This window comes from Dasypus novemcinctus, chromosome X, assembly GCF_030445035.2.
Source record: "Dasypus novemcinctus isolate mDasNov1 chromosome X, mDasNov1.1.hap2, whole genome shotgun sequence".
Classification (NCBI taxonomy): Eukaryota; Metazoa; Chordata; class Mammalia; order Cingulata; family Dasypodidae; genus Dasypus; species Dasypus novemcinctus.
The window spans coordinates 112,855,829-112,878,708 of record NC_080704.1 but is presented as its reverse complement, the minus strand read 5'-3'; positions in this window follow the sequence as shown (position 1 = coordinate 112,878,708).

Genomic DNA, 22,880 nt, shown 5'->3' with positions numbered 1-22,880 from the left:
AAATCCTGAGCTATTTGCCCTGGCTGTAGTGTCTGGATGTCTCCAGAGCCCTCAAAAGTCCCACTATTTGGGATAGCATCTACTTTGGCAGTCAATGAGATTCTGCTGAGACATACATAAACGTAACCTCTGGAATGACCTCCTGACACACTTTGTAATCTCTTAGCCATATACATTCATTTGTCTTTACTTTTTCTCCTTTTGGTCAAGTCTTTTTCCAGTTACAATGCTAGTTGGTACTTGGTAGTAATCCCTCATTGTCAGAGGGGCTCATTCCCAGGGGTTGTATTCCAAGAGGAGGGAAGATAATGTATTTATATTCTGAGTTCAGCTTAGAGAGAGGCCACATTTGAGCAACAAAGAGGCTCCCAGTAGGCAACTCTTAGGCAATCTATAATACTAGGCTAAGTTTCACTTTCAAGAGTAAAGGTTCATAAGCACAGTCATCAATATCAAGGGCCAAACAATGGACCGTCCTCCTTCACTAGGCATTTCCCCTATATTCTGGGGATTCTTGGTGTTCCATTAGAGAATGTAACAGAGCTCCCCAGGATGGGAATTTGATATTTCTTAGGTTATTGTGTGAATCTCCACATACCATGACAATGCCCCATGAAGACTTAAACACATTTATATGCCTTAAATGTATGCTAAGGTGAGCTTCCTCCCATGTATTCCCTATCACTGACACCTCATACCAATGATCCTCCGTTGCCACAATTGTACCCCTTCTGTGATCCAAAATTCCTTAAAAATTCAGCCAATAGAATAGTCAAATACAATTAATAAGAAAATGAAATAATGATAGTTTTAAAAATAAGAACTAAAATACAAAAAAAGCATTAAAATTTTTGGGATAATAGAACTAATGAAACAATATTAAAAACTTTTTTGACATTTTTTCTTTCATCACTAAGATTTCTTTTCATGACACAGGAAAGTAATTTTTCTTTATTGAATCCATCTAACCTTACCAAGTGACTGCTCCCCTACATATGACCATTGATTATTACCTTAGTTCTTTTAGCAGTTGCACCTGTACTTATACCAGGCATGCAACGCTTTATTCAAAAGCAATCACAAACATTAACAGGCTTAATTTTCCTCCTCAGACTACCCTCTTACAATAGTTTCCTAAGAGATCAATGCCCATAATATCAGCAGAAAGTAGTTACAGAAGATTTGAGCTTCATCCCTTTCTCCTGTGATAAGAATATCACCAAAAAGTAGAAGGAGGGAAATGATGGATGTAGGATGACTGAATACCTGAAAGTAACTTGTTTCTCTCTCTGTTGCTAGGATAAAAAGGAAAGTATTGTGTGTAAATTAGAAGGTAATGATATGCAACCCTCTCTTTCTGCCAAATTCTGTTTTGGTGGTCAAGTATATCCTGTTGAAGCCTTGAAGTATGAAAACCAGCTTCAACTTGTTTTCCAGACCTGTGCAGAAAAAGGCTCTTGCTATCCTCAATTCATCACTGTAAGATCTTTTGTCGTATATGGACAGTGGCATTTTCTTCCATTTATTCCACCAGTATCTTACTTTTTAAATTTTGTCTTCAAAGAAGTTTTAGGTTACAGAAAAGTAACGTATTGAATACTGAGGACTCCCATATGCCCAACATCCTTCCCCTTTTCCCCAGTTCCCTATTAATTACATTTTATATGTGGATGGTATGTTTGTTATATCTGATGTACAAATATTGAAACATAGTTACTAATCATGGTCAATGGTTTACATAATAATTTACATTTTGAACCACTTTTAAAAGTTTTGATATAATTTAACAAGATCATATAGAACACTTCCATCACCCCAAAAATGCCCCTTATTCCATCAATTCTATTACTCCCTCTCCTCCCCTTGGGACTCATGGTAACTACCAGGCTTCTCTCCTTTTCCTTGAAGGACAAGATTCATAGTTACTTGCATCAACACTGAAGGCTTGACACACTGTTCTGTCCTCACCTATTAAGCACTACCCATGCTCTTGAGAGACTCCAACCCCTCTATTTGAGAACACAGCAGGCTTCCCCTGGATAGGAGTCCACCACCTTGTCACGCATTATGTGGGTGTCCATCCACTGACTCAACACACTCTGACAAGATGAACACTCACACACTCCCTATTAGCCTGTCCCAGGTGCACCCTGTCCCAAATGCCCCCCAACAACCAACATCCCAAACCAGCAACCCTCACCTGTCACATTGCCAACAGAGCATTCCCGATGTTGTACTATCAACCATGTGCACACCAATCCCCAGTGTTCACTTGCTCCCTCTCCCAACCCTCCCCCCTTTTCCATGGACAGTCCAACCCAACCTCCCCACGCCACCCTCCTGAAAAACCAGTACCTCCCAACCCAACAATATTGTCACACCACCCTCACGCTCCCCCACTGTACAACTACACAATTCCGCCTTGTCATAGCTTTTGCCCATAAGGGCATTGGCTCACAACCTTCTCCATTTTTGTTTCCTCTAAACCTATCTTTGAGACTCTAACTCTGTGAATCTGCTCAAATTGCTTAATTCATATCAGTGAGGTCATGAAATATTTATAGTTCAGTGACTGGCTTGCTTCACTCAACATAAGGTCCTCAAGATTCATCTATGTCATCCTATGTGTTAATACTCTATTCCTTCTTACAGCTAAGTAATATTTCATTGTATGTATATGCCACAATTGGTTTATCTACTCAACTTTTGAGGGGCATTAGGATTGATTCCAACTTTTGACAATAGTGAATTTGCCACTATGAACATTCGTGTGGATGTATCTGTTGTGTCCTTGCTTTCAGTTCTTCTCGGTATATGCCAGGCAGTGGAACCGCTGGATCATATGGCAGTTCTATAGTTAGTTTTCTGAGGAACTGCTGAATTGTCCTCCACAACGACTGCACCGTTCTACACCCCCAACAGCAGTGGATAAGTGATCCCTGTCCTCTGCATCCTTTATAACGCTTGTAGTCCTCTGATTTTTAATAGCAGGCAGTCTAATGGGTTTAAGAAAATATCTCATTGTAGTTTTGATTTGCATTTCCCTAATAGCTCGTGATTTTGAGAATATCTTTTGTGCTTTTTAGACATTTATATTTATATTTATTCTTTGGATAAGTGTTTATTCAAATTACTTGTCCATTTTTGAATGGGCTGTTTGTATTTTGATTTGTGAGTTGTAGATTTCATTATATATGCAGAATATCAGGTCCCTATCAGATATATTTTCACAAAATATATTCTCCCATTGAGTAGGTTGCCTTTTCACTTTCTTGACAAACTCCTTTGAGGTGCAAAAGTATTTAATTTTGAGAAGTTCCCATTTATCTATTTTTTCTTTCACTGCTTGTGCTTTCAGTGCACAGTTCATGAAAACATTTCCTATTATAAGATCCTCTAGATGCTTCCCTACATTATCTTCCAAGGTCTTGATGGTCTTGGCTATTATGTTTGGATCTTTGATTCATCTTCAGTTAATTTTTACATAAGGTGGGAGATGGTGTTCCACTCTCATTCTTTTGGATATGGATATCCAGTTCCCCAAGCACCATTTATTGAAGAGATCATTCTCTCAATTGAATGGTGTAGAAGTTTGACATTACTGATGAATTCCAAAAAGAAATATTGGATTATGTTGGTAAACTGATCTTTTCCTCTGAGCATATTAGATTATATTGGATTCATAAGTTTACTTGATTAAGTAATTATGTAAGCCTCTTGTGTCAGTAGGGTGTTGAGTCCCCACCCTATGGTGGATTTGGGGACTCACAGATAAAAGGCATGGCAAAGGACATAGTTAAGGTTTTTGATGTTGGAGTTTTTGATACTGAAGCCTTATGCTGGAGCCCTGGGAAGAAAGGTACCCTGAGCCTGAAAAGAGGCAAGCCCTGGGAAGAGAGGGACCCAGGAAGCCTGAACCCTCACAGGTGTGAGCAGCCATCTTGCTCCAGCACATGAACATAGACATTGGTGGGGGAAGTAACTTATGCTTTATGGCATGGTATCTGTAAGCTCCTACCCCAAATAAATACCCTTTAGAAAAACCAACCAATTTTTGGCTGACTAGAACAAATGGACTTCATGGACTTCTTGAAGATCAGTTCATTGTATATCCAAGGGTCTATATCAGAACTCTCAAACTGGTTCCATTGGTCAGTATGTCTATCCTTGTGCCAATACCATGCAGTTTTGACCACTGTATCTTTGTAGTGTGTTTTAAAGACAGATAGTGTGGTTGCTCCAATTCATTTTTCTTTTTCAATATGTCTTTGGCTATTTATGGCCTCTTGCCTTTCCAGATAAATTTTATAGCAAGTTTTTCCAATTCAATAAAAAATGCTGTAGTGATTTTTATTGGGATTGTGTTAAATCTGTATATCAGTTTGTGCAGGATAAACATCTTAATGATGTTAGTCTTCCTATCCATGAATAGGGAATATTTTTCAATTCTTTAAGGTCTTCTTTGATTTCTTTTGGCACTGCTGTGTAGTTTTCTTTGTGTAAGTCATTTAGATCTTTAGTTAAATTTATTCCTAGGTATTTCATTCTTTTATTTTCTATTGTAAATGGAAGTTTTTTTCTTAATTTTCTCCACAGATTTCTCATTATTGTTGTATAGAAATGCTACTGATTTTTCCACTTTGATCATATAACCTGCAATTTTACTGAACTCACTTTCAAGCTCTAGGAGCTTTGTTGTAGATTTTTCAGAGCTTTCTATGTATAGGGTCATGTTGTCTGCAAATAGAGAAATTTTTACTTCTTCTTTTCCAATTTGGATGACTTTTATATTTTTTTCTTCTTTAAATGCTCTAAGTACTTCTAGCACAATGTTAAATAGGAATGGTGAAAGTGGGCACCCTTGTACTGTTCCTGGTCTTAGATTTCCCCATTGAATATGTGGGTTTTTCATATATACCCCTTATGATGATGGGGAAGTTTCCATCGATTCCTACCTTTGAAGGGTTTTTATCAGGAAAGGGTGTTCTATAGTGTTGAAATTTTTTTTTGCATCCAAAGAGATGGTCATTTGATTTTTTTTTTCTTTTGATCTATTTATATCGTGGATTACATTGATTTTCTTTTGGTGAACCATCCTGGCATACCAGGGATGAAACCCACTTGGTCATGGTGTACAATTCATTTGATGTGCTGTTTCATGGGATTAGCAAGTATTTTATTGAGGCTTTTGACGTCTAAATTCTTTAGAGAGATTGATTGGTCTATAGTTTTCTTGTGCCATCTTTGTTTGCTTCTTGTATTAGGGTTATGTTGGTATTATAGAATGAGTTGGGCAATATTCCCTCCACTTCTATTTTCTTGAAGATGTCAAGCAGGACTGGTGTTAATTCTTTCTGGAATGTTTGATAGAATTCACCTGTGAATCCATCTGGTTCTGGGGTCTTCTTATTTGTGAGGTTTTGAGTGACTAATTCTATCTCATTCCTTTTGATTGGTCTCTTGAGTTCATTAAATTATTTTAGTGTTAATGTAGGCTGCTTGTGTCTATCTATTAATTTGTCCATTTCCTCTAAATTATCTATCTTTTTGGCATATAATTTTTAAAAGTATACTCTTATGATACTTTTTATTTCTGTGGAGTCAGTGGTGATATCTCCTCCATTGTATCCTATTTCATGTATTTGCATCTTCTTTCTCTTTTTCTTTGTTATTCTAGCTAAGGGTTTGTCAATTTTATTGATCTCCCTGGTGAATCAACTTTTGGATTTATTTACTTTTTCTAGTGCTTTCTTATTTTCAATTTCATTTTGTTCTGCTCTTATCTTTGTTATTTCCTTCTTTTTACTTCATTTGGGGTTAGATCTTTGTTCATTTTCTAATTCTTCCAGGTGTGCATTTAGGTCTTTGATTTTAGCTATTTTTTTAAATGTAGGCCTTTATGGCTATGAATTTTCCTCTCAGTACAGCTTTTGCTGCATCCCATATGTTTTGATACATTGTGTTGTCATTTTCATTCATTTCAAGGTAGTTACTGACTGCTTTTGTGATTTCCTCCTTGACCCACTGTTTGATCAAGAGTGTGTTTTTCAACTTTCATATCTTTGTGCCTAATCTCTTTCTTTGACCCTTACTGATTTCCAGCTTCATTCCACTGTGGTCAGAAAAATTGCTTTGTGTAATTTGAATCTTTCTGAGTTATTTGAGTGTAGTCCTGTGGCATAGCATGTGGTCTGTCCTGGAGAATGATCCATGTGTACTCAAGATGGATGTATATCCCACTCTATTTGGATGTAATGTTCTATATATGTCTATTAGGTCCAGATCCTCTAATGTATTATTCAAAGGCTGTTTCTTTATTGATTCTCTGTTGAGATGCTCTGCCTAATTGTGATAATGATTTGTTAAAGTCCCACACTATAATTGTAGAGGCATCTATTTTTCCACTTCATTTTTCCAGTGTTTGCCTCATGTATTTTGGTGTCCTGGTTAGGTTTATACATGTTTATGATTGTTCTTTCTTCTTGGTAAATTATCCCTTTTATTACTATGTTGTGTCCATCATTGTTTCTTACAATAGATTTGCATTTAAACACTATTTTGTCCAATGTTAATATAGGTAATCCCACACTTTTTTTGACTATTATTTGCTTATACAATGATTTTTCCAATCATTCACTTTCAGCCTCCTTGCATCCCTAGGTCTAAGGTAGATTTCTCATAGATGGCATGTAGATGGGTCATATTTCCTTATCCATTCCACAAATCTGTGTCTCTTGACTGTTGAATTTAATCCAATAACATTCAATGATATTACTGGAAAGGACTTACATTAGCCATATTTTATTTTGTTTTATATATGCCTATATTGTTTTATTTATTTTCTTACCTTGTTATTTGTTCTTACACTCTATTCCAACACTATCTCTCCTGTTTTTTCCTTTCATCTTGCAGAATTCCCTTCAGTATTTCTTGAAGTGCCAGTGTCTTATTGACATACTCTCTTAATTTCTGTTTATCTGTGAATATTTTGAATTCTACCTCATTTTTGAATTCCAGTTTTGCTGGATAGAGAATTCTTGGCTGAGAGTTTTTTTTCTTTTTTTCTTTTAACCCATTAACTGTGTCATACTGCTGCCTTCTTGCCTTTATGGTTTCAAGATGAAAAATCAGTGCTTAATCTTTTGAGCTTCCCTTGTATGTGATGGATTTCATTTCTCTTGCTGCTTTCAGTGTTCTCTCATTGTCTTGAGCATCAGACAATTTGACAAGTATATGTCTTGGAGTAGGCCTTTTAGGAATTTCACTGTTTTGGGTGTGCTGCACTTCCTGGACATGTACATCCATGTCTTTCAATAGGCTTGGGAAGTTTTCAGCCATTATTTCCTCCAACACCCCTTCTGTCCCCCCCCTTATCTTCTCCCTCTGGGTTGCCTATAATGTGTATGTTTGTGCTTTTCATGTTGTCATTTAAATTCCTGAGCCCCTGCAGGTTTTTTTCTATCTTTTTATCTATATGTTCTACTATCTCTTTGATTTCAGTTGTACTTTTTTCCACATGTCGATTCTTTCCTCTGCAGGTTCAAATCTGTTGTTACGTGCTTCCATTGTATTTTTGATTTCTTGTATTTTCCCATTCATTGCCACCTTATCCATTATCTTATGTCTGTTTACAATTAGTTCAGTGTGTCTCCAGTGTCTTCTTAATATCCTTAGTCTCTTCCTTCACTTCATTAAGCTGACTGATGATATTTGTTTGGAAATCTCTGATTAGTTGGTCCATGTTCTGCACTCCTGTTTCTTAGTTGGTTCATTGTGTTGGGCCATGTCTTCCTATTTCTTAGCATGGGTAATTTTTTGTTGATGTCTAGACTTTGGTTAGTCTTGATGCTTTCATCAAGATTAGCTTCTCTTTCTAATCTAAGGTTTTATTTTGTTTTTATTTTTGTGTGTGTGGTCAGTTTTCACTTTGACACTTCAGTCCTCTTATTCTATTTCCTTACTGTTGTCTATGTTCTCCAGGAATTGATAACCTGTTCAAGGAATGCTAAATTGGCCTTCAGGTTGGGTTCTGAAATAGCTCCCAGAAGAAAAGCCTTGAAAGACAGGAGCAAGCTACCACTCACTTTTGTGGGCACATGTCTCTGTCTTCTTTTTCAATAATGGCATTTAGGGCTATGATTTTCCCTCTCAAGACTGACTTTGTTGAGTCCCATAAGTTTTGATAAGTTGTGTTCTCATTTTCACTTGTCTCATTATATTTACTGATTACACTTAGAATTTCTTCTTTGACCTAGTGATCATTTAGGAGTGTGTTGTTCAGCTTCCACACATTTGCAAATTTACTTTTTTCCTCTCTATTATTGATTTTCAGTTTCACTCCATTATGAGCTGAGAAAGTGCTTTGTATAATTTCAATCTTTTAAAATTCATTGAGAGGTATATTTTTCCTTACCATGTGGTCTATCCTGGAGAAAGATCCATGGGCACTTGAGAAGAATTTTTAACCCACTGAATTTGGATATAGTGTTATGTAAATGTCTGCTAGATCTAACTCATTTATTATATTGTTCAAATTCTCTGTTTCCTTGTTGATCTCCTATCTATTTGCTCTATCTAATGATGTGAGTGGGGTGTTGCAGTCTCCAACGATTATTGTAGAGATGTCTATTTCTCACTTCGGTTTTCCTAGAGTTTGTCTCATGTATTTCGGGGCACCCTGGTTAAGTGCACAGATATGAATGACTGTTAAATCTTCCAGGTGGATTGCCCCTTTTATTAATATATAATAGTCTTCTGTATCTCTTATAACTTTTATCATTTAAAGTCTATTTTGTCTGATATTAGTATAGCTACCCCTGCTCATTTTTGGTTACTATTCACATGGAGTAACATTTTCAAATCTTTCATATTTAGCCAATTTGTATTCCTGAACCTAATGTGAGTTTCTTTTAAGCAGCATATAGATACCTTATGTTATTTTATCCATTCAGTCAGCCTGTATCTTTTGATTGAGGAGTTCAGTCCATTCACATTCAATGATATTACTGTAAATGAAGTATTTACTATCACTATTGTATGCTTTGGATTTCATATGTTATATCACATTTTGTCTGTCTTTTTATTCTTTTGGTTACCCTTATTGCTATTCTTTCTTCTATACTATCCTCCAAGCCTGTCTTTCCTGTCTTCTACTTTCAGGTTCTAAGGCTTTCTTTAACATTTACTGCAAAGATGGCTTCTTCCTTGCAAATTCTCTTAGTTTCTGTTTCTTTGTGAATATTTTATACTCACCTTCACATTTGAAGAACAATTTTGCTGAATAAAGAATTCTCAGCTAGCATTTGTTCTCTTTTAGTATCTTAATTGTATAATACCGCTATATTTTTGTTTCCATGGTTTCTGAAGAAAAATCTGCACTAAGTTCTACTGGACATCCCTTTTATGTGATGGTTTGCTTCTCCCTTGCTGCTGTGAGAATTTTCTCTTTATCTTTGACATTTGACATTCTCAGTAGTATGTGTCTTGGACTAGGTATATTCAGATATATTCTGATTGGGTTACAGTGCACTTCTTGGACGTGTAAGATTACTTCTTTTGCACTAGTTGGGAAATTTTTGACTATTATTCCTCAAATACTCTTTCTGCCTCTTTACTCTTCTCTTCTCCTTTTGGAACTCCAATGACACATATGTTGTTGCATATTTTGTTGTCATGCAACTTTCTGAGCCCCTGCTCAATTTTTTCCCATTCTTTTCTCTCTCTGTTCTTTTCTCTCTTAACTTCTAACTATTTTGTCTTTGGTAATACTTATTCTTTCATCTATCATTTTGAGTCTGCAGTTGTATGTCTCTAGTGTATTTTTTAAATCTCATCTATTGTGTCTCATTCCTTTGAGCTTTGTTATTTTTCTGTTCAGGAATTACAAATTCTTCTTTGTGCTCACCCTCTTCTTGATGTCATTTATCTGTTTAATCATATTGTCTTTCTACTCATTAATTTGAATTTGGAAATTTGTGCACCTCTTGCTGATTATTTCTCTCAAATTCTGCCTCTCTTCTAGGGCTTTGATATATTCCTTTTCTTGGGCCATATCTTCTATTTTCTTAATATGGCTCATATTTTTTTGCTGAAGTCTAAGCATCTGATTAAGATGTAGTTTACTCAGATGTTCAATGTTTTTCTCTTTTTTAGGGATTTAGTGGCAGGAGGCTGTGTGTTAACCCTGCCCTTTGATTCTTGGCTCAACCTGTATTGTTAGGTTTGTCCTGCTGGTTGCTGAAAACTGGGCACTGTACACAGTAATTGGTTGTTGACTTGCTTCCTTGGACCTTCGGGAGGGAAGCTACAGAGGTAAGAAAAAGCCTCTCCTACTTTTTAGTTTCCTCAAGAGCACTTCCTTGGTTTTCCAGCAGATGGCGTGTGTTGACAGCTCTCAGATGAATGGTTGATCAGAATGTATTTGTTGCAAGGTAGACCGAATCAACGTGATAAAGCTTCTTGTCTGCAAGCTGTGAGCTTTGTAATTCAGATTTTCTCTGACACTGTTCTCTAATCTTCTCTGGCAGCCTTCCCCATCTTCCTGTCAAGGAAATATTTCCACTGCCCTCTGAGTCCTTAGCAATCAGCCCTGGTTAGTAGAAAAGGAGTTTGGGAATGTCTTATATACTTAGCCCTATGCAGGCTCCTCCCAAGGCTAACAATGGCACAAACCCATCCAGCCTGAAAGTTCTCCTGAGACACAGCAGACCAAATTTATGAGTTTAAAACTGAGCCAACCTTAGGCTGTGTCCCTCTCTCTCTATTTCCTGAGGCATTCTCAACAATCAGTCCTAGCTAGAAGAGAGGGAGATGTGAGGGTTGGATTTCTCCAGTCCTTTGCTGGGTCATAGGGCAAACCACCATGTCATTCTACCTGGCCTGAAAGGACAGGTGGGACACAGCAGACTAAATTTGTGGGTCAGAAGCCCTTTCCTGGGGTGGTAAATACCTGGCTTGCCCTTTGTCTGTAGCAGCAGGACAAGAGGCCTGAGAATTCTCAAGTGTCTTTGGTGTAGTGAATGGTGCCTCCGAGAGCAGCAGCCGCTGGTTTCAACACACATTTCTGTCCATGCAATTACCCATCTTTGTCCCTCTTTCCTCTGGATGATGGCTAGCCTTTACCTGGTGTCCTAAATCCTAGAAGATATTTTTCTAGGCTGTCTCAGCCTATCCTCTTCCTATTTTTCTGGAGAAGAGAGTCCCCTGTCATTTTCTTTGTTGCTGTTGTTTAAACTGATTTTGTTTTTATTTTTTATTTTTTACTTTTTCTCTTTATTTTTTTAAAAATGTTACATTCAAAAAATAGAAGAGGTCCCCATATAACCTCACCTCTCTCACCCCACTTCTCCCACATCAACAACCTCTTTCATCATCATGGCACATTCGTTGCATTTGGTGAATACATTTTGGAGCTTGGTTGCACCACATGGATAATGGTTTACATTGTAGTTTACACTCTCCCCCAGTGCACCCAGTGGTCCATGGCAGGACATACAATGTCCAGCGTCTGTCCCCGCAGTACCACCCAGGACAACTCCAAGTCCTGAATATGCCCACACATCATAGCTCTTCTTCCCTTTCCTTACCCTCAGCAGCTACCATGGCCACTTTCTCCACATCAGTGCTACAATTTCTTCCATTACTAATCACAATAGTTCCATAGTAGAATATCAGTAAGTCCACTCTAATCCATACTCTATTCTTCCATCCTGTGGACCCTGGGATGGTTATGTCCACACCACCTCTGTATCAAGAGGAAGCTTAGATTCCACATGGATGATGGATGCAATTCTCCTACTTGCAGTTTTAGGCACTCTTGGCTCCCTGCTGTGGTGGTTGACCTTCTTCCCCTCCTTGTTCGCTGGCCAGGGTAAGTCCAATAAACCAGAGGGAAGGAGTTGCAAATCTGTTGAGGCTCAGGGCATGGCTGTCACATGGACAGTCTAAAGATTCATGTCTCCTGAGTATATACCAACCCCAGCACCAAACACAGGTCTGGTAAATGTTACAGAAGAGGCATGTGTAGAAAGGTCACATATAAGTCCAACTCTAACACACTCAGGAACACAAACTCCAAAGAGAGCCAACTGACATGGCCCTGAACTCCAGAGTCATCTGCCATGACCATAGAACCTGTGGGTCTCTGTAGTTCTCAGGAGAACCAGTACCTGGGCTTGTATCTACTTTGTCTGTCTCTGGGACCCTGCTAAGGCGTGCATAAGTGTGACCCCTCTGATGACCTCCCAATTCTTTTTTGGAGACTCATAGCCATAAACACTCATTTATACTTTCCACTTCTGCCTTTTATTCAAGGTCAAAAAGCAGTTTTTAGCACCTGATATTACATGTGAGCTGAGATATTCTGCTGGTTTGACCTTTTATTCATGGTCTTTCTAGTTACATCATCAGCAGGTGCTTGGTAGTAATCCCTTGGTGTCAGGGAGGTTCATCCCTGGGAGTCATGCCCCACACTGTGGGGAAGGTAATGATTTTACATACTGAGTTTGGATAGAGAGTGGCCACATTTGAGCAACATGGAGGCTTTGAGGAAGTAATTCTTAGGCACCTTGCAGCTCTAGGCCTAGTTTGTATTTCAGGCACACAGGCTCATAAGCATAGTCATCAGTATGAAGGACTCATTGTTGGACCATCCTTCTTTATTGGTCTTTGCCATTGCACATGGGGGATTGTTCCTGTTCAATTGGGGAATGTGATAGATTTCCCCTGGCTAGGAATTCAGCACTCCCTCAGTTGTCATTTTTAACTGCAACCACTATGAAAATATCCAAACATTTTTATGTACCCTGTACACATACCCTGGAGAACTCCCTCCCAACCATGTGCCCCCCATCAATAACACCCCACACCAGTCTGTGTTCCTCCCCTGCCATGGTTGGACTCCTTTTGTTCCAAAACTTCTTAAATATGAAGCCTAATATATTGCCAGGTTCCATTAATAGTAAAATGGAATATAGTGATGGGTTTAAAGATTAGATATAGCATACATACTAATTTAGAAAAATTAAATAATTTAAAAATAAATTGGGGTATCAAAAATGAAAAAATGAAAAAGGTTTATTTTTGACGTTTTGCCTTTCATCACGTGCCCTGTATGTACAGTGGCAAGGCAATTTCTTTCATTTCTTCCTCAGTGTCTACATCCTTTTTTTTGTAATTATTTGTTTTGTCTTCACAAATGTTTTAAATCACAGTAATTCACATATATAATAAAGGGTACTCCCACATATCCTACATCAAACACTTTGTCCCTTCCCCAGGAATGATCTTTTTACATGTTCATATTATATTTACTCCAGCTGATGTACAGATATTGAAACATAGCTTTCAACCAACGTTCCATTTGGTTTACATTATGGCTTATCTTTTAGACTATGAGATCTTCTAAATTTTTAGTTATGTTTTGCATCATGGTTTACATTTTTGCCTATAGAATTTTATACATTTTTGGTGTAATTTAACATATCCTATATCCATCACTGAATGATCTTGTGGAACAATTCATTGCCTCACAGTTACCTTGCTTCCATCTATTCAATATCTCTTCCTTCTCCCCACAGCACCCACAGTGACAATCAATCTTCATTACTTGAAAGTCCATATTCAGAGATACTTGCAACAATGTTGAGGGCTTGACAATACTCTACTGCTCTAACCTATTGGGATCTACCAATTCTCTCAAGAGACACAATTCCCTCCATTTGAGAACATCAGTCCTCCCCAGGATGTGGGTATACCTTCACACTCTTTGTATGGATCTCCACCCAAAGATATAACACACTATGACAAAATGAACTTTCACATACTCCCTAGAAGCCTGCCCTGTGTCAAATGTCCCCCCTTAAGCATCTTAAACAGGTAGACTTCCTTATTATATTTTCTAATGAGTTTTCTCAATATTATAGTTTCAACCACATACTTGACAATCTCCTATGTCCAAATATTCCCCCACCCTTCCCCCAATTTCTTGGACCATCTGACCTATCCTCCCATCCCTAGCCTCCCATCAAGCCCTTGAAGCTCCACCCAAAGGTATCCCTATGCCCCCATTTTATCCCTTCCCTGTACAAATACTTACCTCCAGCTTATCATAGACTTCACCAATGTAGGTGTCAATTCACAATCTCCTTCTTTCTCCAACTTTTTTAAAGCTTATCATCCAGTCTCTAGACCTCTGAGACAGCTTGGTTTACTTATTTCATATCAGAGATGTTATGTAGTATTTGTCCTTCAATGCCTGGCTTGCCTCACTTAACATAAGTTTCTCAAGATTCATCCATGCTATCACATGTGTTTGTAATGTTTCCCTTCTTATAGCTGAGTAATATTCCATTGTATGTATATACCACATTTTATTTATCCATTCATATGTTGATGTGCAGTTGGGTTGATTCCAACTTTGGTGATAGTGAATAATGCTGCTATGAACATTGTTAGCCATATATCAGTTTGTGTCTTGTTTTCAGTTCTAGTGGGTATATACCCAGCAGTATAATTCCTGGGTCATATGGCAAATCTATAGCTAGTTTTTTGAGAAACCACCAAACTGTCCTCCAGAATGGCTGGATCCTTCTGCATTCCCACCATCAGTGGATGAGTGTTCCCATTCCTCCACATCCTCTCCATCACTTGAAGTCTTCTGTTTTTTTTGATATCTGCCAGTCTCATGGGAGTAAGATGTTATCTCATTGTAGTTTTGATTTGTATTTCCGTAAGAGCTAGTGATTTGGAGCATTTTTTTCATGTCCTTTTTAGCCATTGGAATTTCTTCTTTGGAGAAGTGTCTGAGTCTCTTGCTCATTTTTAAAATGGGTTGTTTGTCTTTTTGTTTTTGAGATATCGGAGTTCTTTATATATGCAGGATATTACTCTCCTATCAGATACATGGTTACCAAATATTTTCTCCCATTGGGTATACTGTCTTTTTACTTTCTTGACAAACTCCTTTGAGGTGCAAAAAGCTTTAATTTTGAAGAAGTCCCATTTATCTATTTGTTCTTTTGCTGTTATGTCTTTCTAGTCCACCATCTTCCCAGAAGTCCTTACATCCCCATTTGACTTTCCAATTTGGCCTGTGCAGAAATCAGGTGTTACTTGGAGGATGACAGTGGATTATTGTAAAGTTAACCAGGTGGTGGCTCCAATCGCAGTACTTTTCCAAATGTGATATTAATGCTTGAGCAAATCCCTTATTTACCTGGTATGCAGCTATTGATCTAAAAAATGCTTTTTTTCTCAATTGTTGTTAGTAAGTACCTCCAGGTACAGTTTTCTTTCAGCAGGCAATGCCTACCTCAGAGGTATATCAACTCTTCAGCACTATGCCATAATATTTTCCATTCCTCCCACAAGGCAACACATTGGTCCATTACATTGATGATATTATGTTGATTGGATCTAGTAATAAAGGAACAGCAACCACTCTGACTTATTAGTAAGATATTTATGTGTCAGAAGATGGGAGCTGAATCCAACAAAAATTCAGGGGCCTTCCACACCAGTGAAATTTCTAGGTGTCAAGTGGTGTGGGCGTGTTGAGATATGCCTTCTAAAGTGAAGAATAAGCTGTTGCATCTGGCCCCTTCTGTGGCCAAAAAAGAGGCACAATCCTTAGTTGGCCTCTTTGGATTTTGAGGACAACATATTCCTCATTTAAGAATGTTACTCTGGCTTATTTACTGAGGGACCAGAAAAGCTGCTAGTATTGAGTGGGGACCAGAATATGAGGAGGCTCTATGACAGGTCCAAGCTGCTGTTCATTCTGCACTGCCCATGGACCATATGTCCAGCCCATCCACTTATCCTGGAAGTCTTCGTGGCAAATAGAGGTGCCATCCTGGAGTCATTGGCAGACCTCAATAGGAGAATCACAGTGAAGGGCATAAGGATTTTGGAGCAAATCCATTTTCTGCAGATAACTACTCTCATTTTGAGAAACTGTTTTTGGCCTGTTTCTTGGTCTTGGTAGATACTCAACACTTAAACACAGGACACCAATTTCCCATAAGGCCTGTGTTGCCTATCATGCCCTGCATGTTTTCTGACCCACAAAACCATAAAGCTGGGTGTGCATAAATTCAGTCTTATTATAAAATGGAAGTGGAATATATAAGGTAGGGTTTGAGTGGGTCCTGAAGGTACATTTAAGTTACATGAGAATGTGGCCCTAATGCCCATGGTCACTACTGCTAGTTAACATTCCCTTTCCCAGCCCACAGCTGGGGCCTCTTGGGGAGTTCCTTATAATTGTTTGACTAAGGAAGAGAAAAGTTGGGCTTGGTTTACAGATGGAGTGAGGGTAAATCCTCCCAGTGCTCAGAACTTTATATAGTGCACCTGGTTGTTCATTATTCTTAGAAGGAGAAATGGCAAAATGTGCATTGGTACACTGATTCATGGGTTTTTCCCAGTGGTTTCACTAGATTGGCAGGAAATAGAAACATGATTGGAAAAATGGTTACAAAGAGGTCTGGGGAAGAGATACATGGATATACCTTTGTGAGTGGGCAAAAAATATGAAGATATTTGTGCCCTAAGTGAATTATCAGCATAGATTGGCTTCAGCAGAGGAAGATTTTAAAAATCATGTGGATAAGACTTACCTGTTTTGCGGATAGCAGTCAGCCTCTTTCCTCAGCCACACCTATCATTGCCTAATAGCCTCATGAACAAATGGCCATAGTGGAAGAATGGGGGTTATGCCTGGGTTAAACAGCATGGACTTCTATGCACAAAGGCCTATTTTGCTACAGCCACTGCTGAATGTCTAATTTGCCAACAGCAGAGACCCACACTCAGCTTCCAATTTGGTACCATTCCCACTTCCATCATGGAAGGAGCAATGTTTTTTTCTAACTGGAACAGATATATACTATGGATATGAGTTTGCCTTTCTTGCATGCAATGCTTCTGCTAACACTCATCCATGGACCTACAGAATGCCTTATCCACTATCATGTTATTCCACATAGCATTGCTTCTGATCAGGGAACCCACTACACAGAAAATGATATACAGGAATGGGTACAAGCTCATAGAATCCACTGGTCTTACCATGTTCTCCATCACCCTCAAGCAGCTGGGTTGACAGAAGTATTGAATGGATTTTGGAGACTCAATTACAATTCCAACTACGTGACAATATCTTGCAGGGTTAGGCAATATTGTCCAAGATACTCTGTAGACTCTAAGTCAGTGTTCACCTGTGGTGCAATTTCTCCCATTGCCAGTATTTATAAGTCCAGGAATCAAGAGTTGGAAATGGGCATGGCACTACACACTATTTCCCCTTGCAATCTACTAAGAAAAATTTTGCTTTCTGTCCCTGCAACCTTAAGCTCACTGGTCTATAGGTCTTAGTTCCAAAAGGAGTGATTCCACCAGGAGACATAGCAACAATTCCATTGAACTGGAAATTAAGAATGCCACCTGTTCTCATTGGGCTTCTCATACCACTGAATCAACAGGCAAAGAAGGGAATTACTGTACTGGTTGTAGTAATTGATTCTGACTATCAAGGGGAAATAGGATCACAACTATAAAATGGAGGTAAGAAAAATAAAACTTTTGCCTGTAACACAGAGATCCCCTAAGGCATCTCTAAGCACTGCCATGTTCTGTGATTAAAGTCAATGGAAGACTGCAAAAACCCAATACAGACAAGGCTAACAATGGCCCAGAAACTTCAGGAATGAAGGTTTGTGTCACCCACCAGGGAAAGAACTATGGACAGCTGAGGTGTTCGCTGACAGTGAAAAGAACATGGAATGGATATTGGAAGAAGTTAGTAATAATTATAAACTATGACTATGTGAATAATTACAGAAATGAGGACTGTAGTACAGTTCTTTTGTTATGAATTTATGTTTGCACATAAAATAAATATATTTTTCTTCCTTATTTTATCCCCTTACCTTGAGACATAAGTTGTATTAGATTCACATCATAGTATTTAAGTTGTAGATTGTTAAGTTTAAGAGTCAGTATTATCCATGGGCCTGCATCCTATTCTGGAGAGATTTGCTGCATTTCCAGTTGGATGCAGGACAGTTGAGTATTATTAGGTGAAAAAAAGTCTCTAATTATTTCAATTAAAGATAAGTTTGGTTTAAGGTATTGTGTATGACTGTCAAGTTACAAGGGTTGGAATTTGATAGTTAGACACCTGTATCAAATTGGCCTGTTAATGATGCCCTGTTTCATCAAGAAAACTCTGGCCAAATTGTACTGTGAGGATATTTCTTGGACTTAAGTTATCATTACACTGATCGTATCTATGGCTGATTACATCTACAATCAACTGAGGAGATTGCCTTCAGCAATGAGAGACATCTCATCCAATCAAGTGAAAGCCTTAAAAGGAGAAATGATGTCTCCATGCATAGAGAGAATGAGAGGTGATTATTAAGGGGCAGAGCTTTGTTTGTCTATTTTATATTTATTATTATTATTAGAATATGAAAATGCTCTAATAATAATTGAATAATGAATGCACAACTATGTAATTATATCAAATACAATGGATTGTACACATTGAAAGGATTATACATCTTGAAGGGATTGTATGCTCTATTAATATGTATTAATAAAACTGATTGAAATACAATGGGAATGTGATTTCAGCAGCCAGAAGAGAGAATTTCCATCTCTACTTCACATGGACAGCTTCTACTGGAAACTCAGTGGGGATGTTCATCAGAGTTCACCAAAGGTTTACAGCAACCAAGTGAATGTTGAATCAAGAAAAAGGCAGAGTAAAAATAGTAAGAAAGCTTTTAGTATTTTTATTTTCTCTCTATCCAATTCTTACTTGGCTTCACAGAGATCTTAAAGACAGCATCCTGTGGGACAGTGGCTCCTTGTTCCAGATGGTGCAAAGTAGCAGACCATAATTGTGAATTACTGTTTTCTGTTCTAACTTCTCTGGTGTTTACCTTAACGTCTAAAACAAGGTTCTTGTCTGTTTTACCAACCCCTGAATTCACTGAGGCAGAGAGATGGTGGAAATTGACAAGAAACACTTTGAGGTGAACTATCAAATCTCAGCTGCCTGAAGTAAATTATAAGTTGATACAACACAACAGCAAAGGCAGTTTTTAGAAGGAAAGTTATAGGTACATATGCCTGCATTTGCTTATTTGCTTTATTTTTTATTTTTTAAAGATATTTAGCTTATATAAATGTTACATAAATATATAGGTGATTCCCATATGTCCTGCTCCCCGTACTACCCATATTTACCCTCCATTAACAACATCCTTTAGTGTGAAACATTCATTCCAATTGATGAATGTTTTTTAGAGCACTGTCACTAAGCATGGATTATAGTTTACATTGTCGTTAACACTCTCCCACACAGTTCTGTAGGTTATGGCAAGATATATAATGGCCTCTATCTGTCATTGCAATATCATTCAGGGCAATTCCCAAGTCCAGAAAATACTTCCATATTACACCTGTTTTCCCTCTTCCTGACCTCAGAACCTCCAGTGGCAACTGCCTCCACATCAATGATATAAGTTCTTCCATTGTTAGAATCACAGTAAGTTTAAAGTAGAATACCAGTAAGTCCACTCTAGTTATTAGTTCATTCCTCAATCCTGAAGATTCTGGGATGGTGGTGCCCACTCCACCCCTAATTGAGAGGGGGCTTCAGTCACATACAGCTGATGGATGGGACTTTCTTGTTCACAGTTGTAGACTCTCTCTGTTACTTCATGTAATCTCTTGGAATACACCGACCAACTCTAGCACCAGCTGTAGGTTCAAATAGAAGGGACCAAAAAGCCATGTGTAGGGAAACCACAACTGAGTCCAATTCTGTCACACTGGGGAACACAAACCTCAAAGCAGGGCCCACTGGTAAGGCGCCAAACTCATGAGCTATCTGCCTTGACCATAATGCCTTGGTGCCTCCAGAGCCCTAAGGAGCTCCGCTATTTTCGATAGTATTTGATTTGGCAGTCAATGAGATTCTGCTGAGATGTGCATAAGCATAACCACTGGAATGACCTCCTGACTCACTTTGAAGTTTTTTTAGCCATATAAACTCAGTTATCTTTACCGTTCCCCCCTTTTGGGCAAGGTCTTTTTCCAGTTGCTTTGCTATTTGATGCTTGGCAGTAATTTCTCAGTGACAGGAATTCTCATCAATGAGAGTCATGTCCCAAGCTGGGGTGAAGTTATTGCATTTATATGCTGAATTAAGCTTAGAGAGAGGTCACATTTGAGCAACAAGGAGGCTCTTAGGAGGTAACATTTAGTCACCCTATAATACTAGGATAAGTTTCAATTTCAAAAGTAAAGAAATGTTCATAAGCAGTCATCAAAATCAAGGGCCCATCACTGGACATCCTCCTTCACTAGCCATTGCCTCTGTACTTGGGAAAATGCCTACATTTAAAAAAGAAGAAAGATCTCAAATTAATATCCTGACATTACACCTATAGGAACTAGAAAAAAAAAGAAAATTAAACTCAAATCTAGAAGAAAGAAGTAAATCAAAGAGAATAGAATGTAGATAAACAATAGAGAGCATCAACAAATTCCAAAGTTGGTTTTTTGAAAATATTTATAAAATAGGCAAATCTAGTTACATTGCCAATGAAAAAGAGAGAGGAGACCCAAGCAACTAAAAATAAAGTTAAGGTGGGTTCATTATTGCCATCATTTCTGAAATAAAAGTATGATAGATAATATTATAAGCAATTGTGAGCCAACAAATGAGAGGATCTAGATGAACTGGATATATTCTTAGTAGCACACAAGTTACCCAATCTGATTCAAAAATAAAAGGAAAATATCAACAAATCTCAAAAAAGTAAAAAGATGATTGGGAAATACAGGCAAAGTATGATGCTCTAGAATTCAGTTCTTCTACCGGAACAACTATTAAACAGGAAGGAATTGTCTGAAACCACTATTTTGAAATTCTTGAGAACAGTATAACTGTGTATGGCGTCCAGGGAAGAGCTGGAGGAAGAGGCTGGTGAATTATGGTAAAAACAAGTAAATTCTTTTCTCCTTGTGGAGGTTACTAGCACCCATCCCCCACTCTCAAATCAGGATGCATGGGGTTCCACCCTTCCCCTCCTGGTTAGCTTGCTTGTGACAGAAAAGATGTAAAAATTATCTTTCCCAAGGCCATATTGGACACGGCTGATCACTGATCAGAGGATTTTTTTTTCTCCTTCCTATGATTTCTTTATTTTTTTAAAATGTTACATTAATAAAATATAAGAGATTCCCATATACCCCGCACCCCCTCACCCCACTCCTCCCACATCAGCAACTTCTTTCATCATTGCGGCACATTCATTGGATTTGGAAAATACATTTTGGAGCTTTTTATTAAGGACTTCAGATTCCTGGAAGCCCAAATCTGAGGGTGGCTGATGTTCCAACCTGCACAAACAACAGTGGTAGAGGAGGAGATTAAAACATTCTATGGTTCCTCAGGGCTGTGTCGCACAGCTAGGTGAGGTACTGAAATTCCTGGAGAGATCAATAAAGCTCAGCTTTGAATTGCCCTTCCTGATTCCCTCCTTAAGGCAGGTTGGAGCCAGTCTGTGACCTCTTTGTGGGTCCGTGGCCCTGATTATGCAGAGGAAGACTGACTTGGGAAACTCTTCTCTAGCATGCCTTCCCACCCTTCCAGGGTTTGTCATCTGGGCGAAAACAGCTCAAGACAACAAAAAAGTGTAAGAAAATATAGAGTAAGACTATATAGGGCAAAGATCTTCCTGCTTTAAACATCCTAAAGAGGAAGGTCTATCTCCTAAAGAATACAAGGGGCACTCAGATGTTTGTAAATGGAGGAACTTCAAAACAACTAACAAGCACAAGACCAGAATAAGACACAGGCTCAGAAAAGACCCTGCACAATATATTAATCTTGAGAAAACCTCCTTGAAAAGAAGGCTGAAGCTCAAGAAAATTTCTGCCTTCCCACCAGCCAATTAAAAAATCAACAAACAGATGTCTCAGGATATAAATCCCAGAGTTAGTATTTTAATATAGTAAAATGTACTGTATGCAACCAAAGAGACCCACACAAACAAAGGTAAAATGACGGTCCATTCAAAGGAAGATTATGAAAATCCAGAAAGCACCAAAGAAAAACACCAGAATGTGAACATACCAAAAAAAAGTCTTTTAACAAGTGAACGTAAAAATGATCAAGAAGATGAAGGAAAATGCAGAAGAAGGACTAAAGGATATCAGGAAAACAATGAATGAGCAATATCAGAAATTTAGTAAAGACATAGAAATATTAAAAGGCAACCAAACAGGGCTACTGGAGTTGATGGCCACAATAGCTGAAATGAAAAATGTCCAGGACAGTTTCCAGAGCAGATTGGAGCTAGCAAAAGAAATAATTAGCAAACATGAAGAAAAGACCATTGAAAAGAGTCATGCTGAAAGGCACAAAGGAAAAAGAATTATAAAAAGCAAAAATAGCAAAATATCCTTCTTGGATCCAATCAGGCATACCAATATAGACAGAGGAGTCCCAGAAGGGGAAGAAAGAGAGAAGTGTCAAAAGAAATATGACAGAGAACTACCCAAACTTAGTAAAAGACATGAATATGTACATCCAAGAAGTCCAGAGAACACAAACAGGATAAACATGAAAAATCTACTCCATCATATACTGATTACACTATCAAATATAAATATTAAGGAAAGAGTCCTGAAATATGCAAGAGAAAAGCAATCTGTTATGTACAAGAGTCCCAATTAGTTTGAATTCAAATTACTCATTAAAATATTTGGAAGCAAGAAAACAATAGATTGCAATATTTAAAGCACTGAAAGAAAACAAATTTCAACCAAGAATTTTATATATGGTGATACTTTGTTTC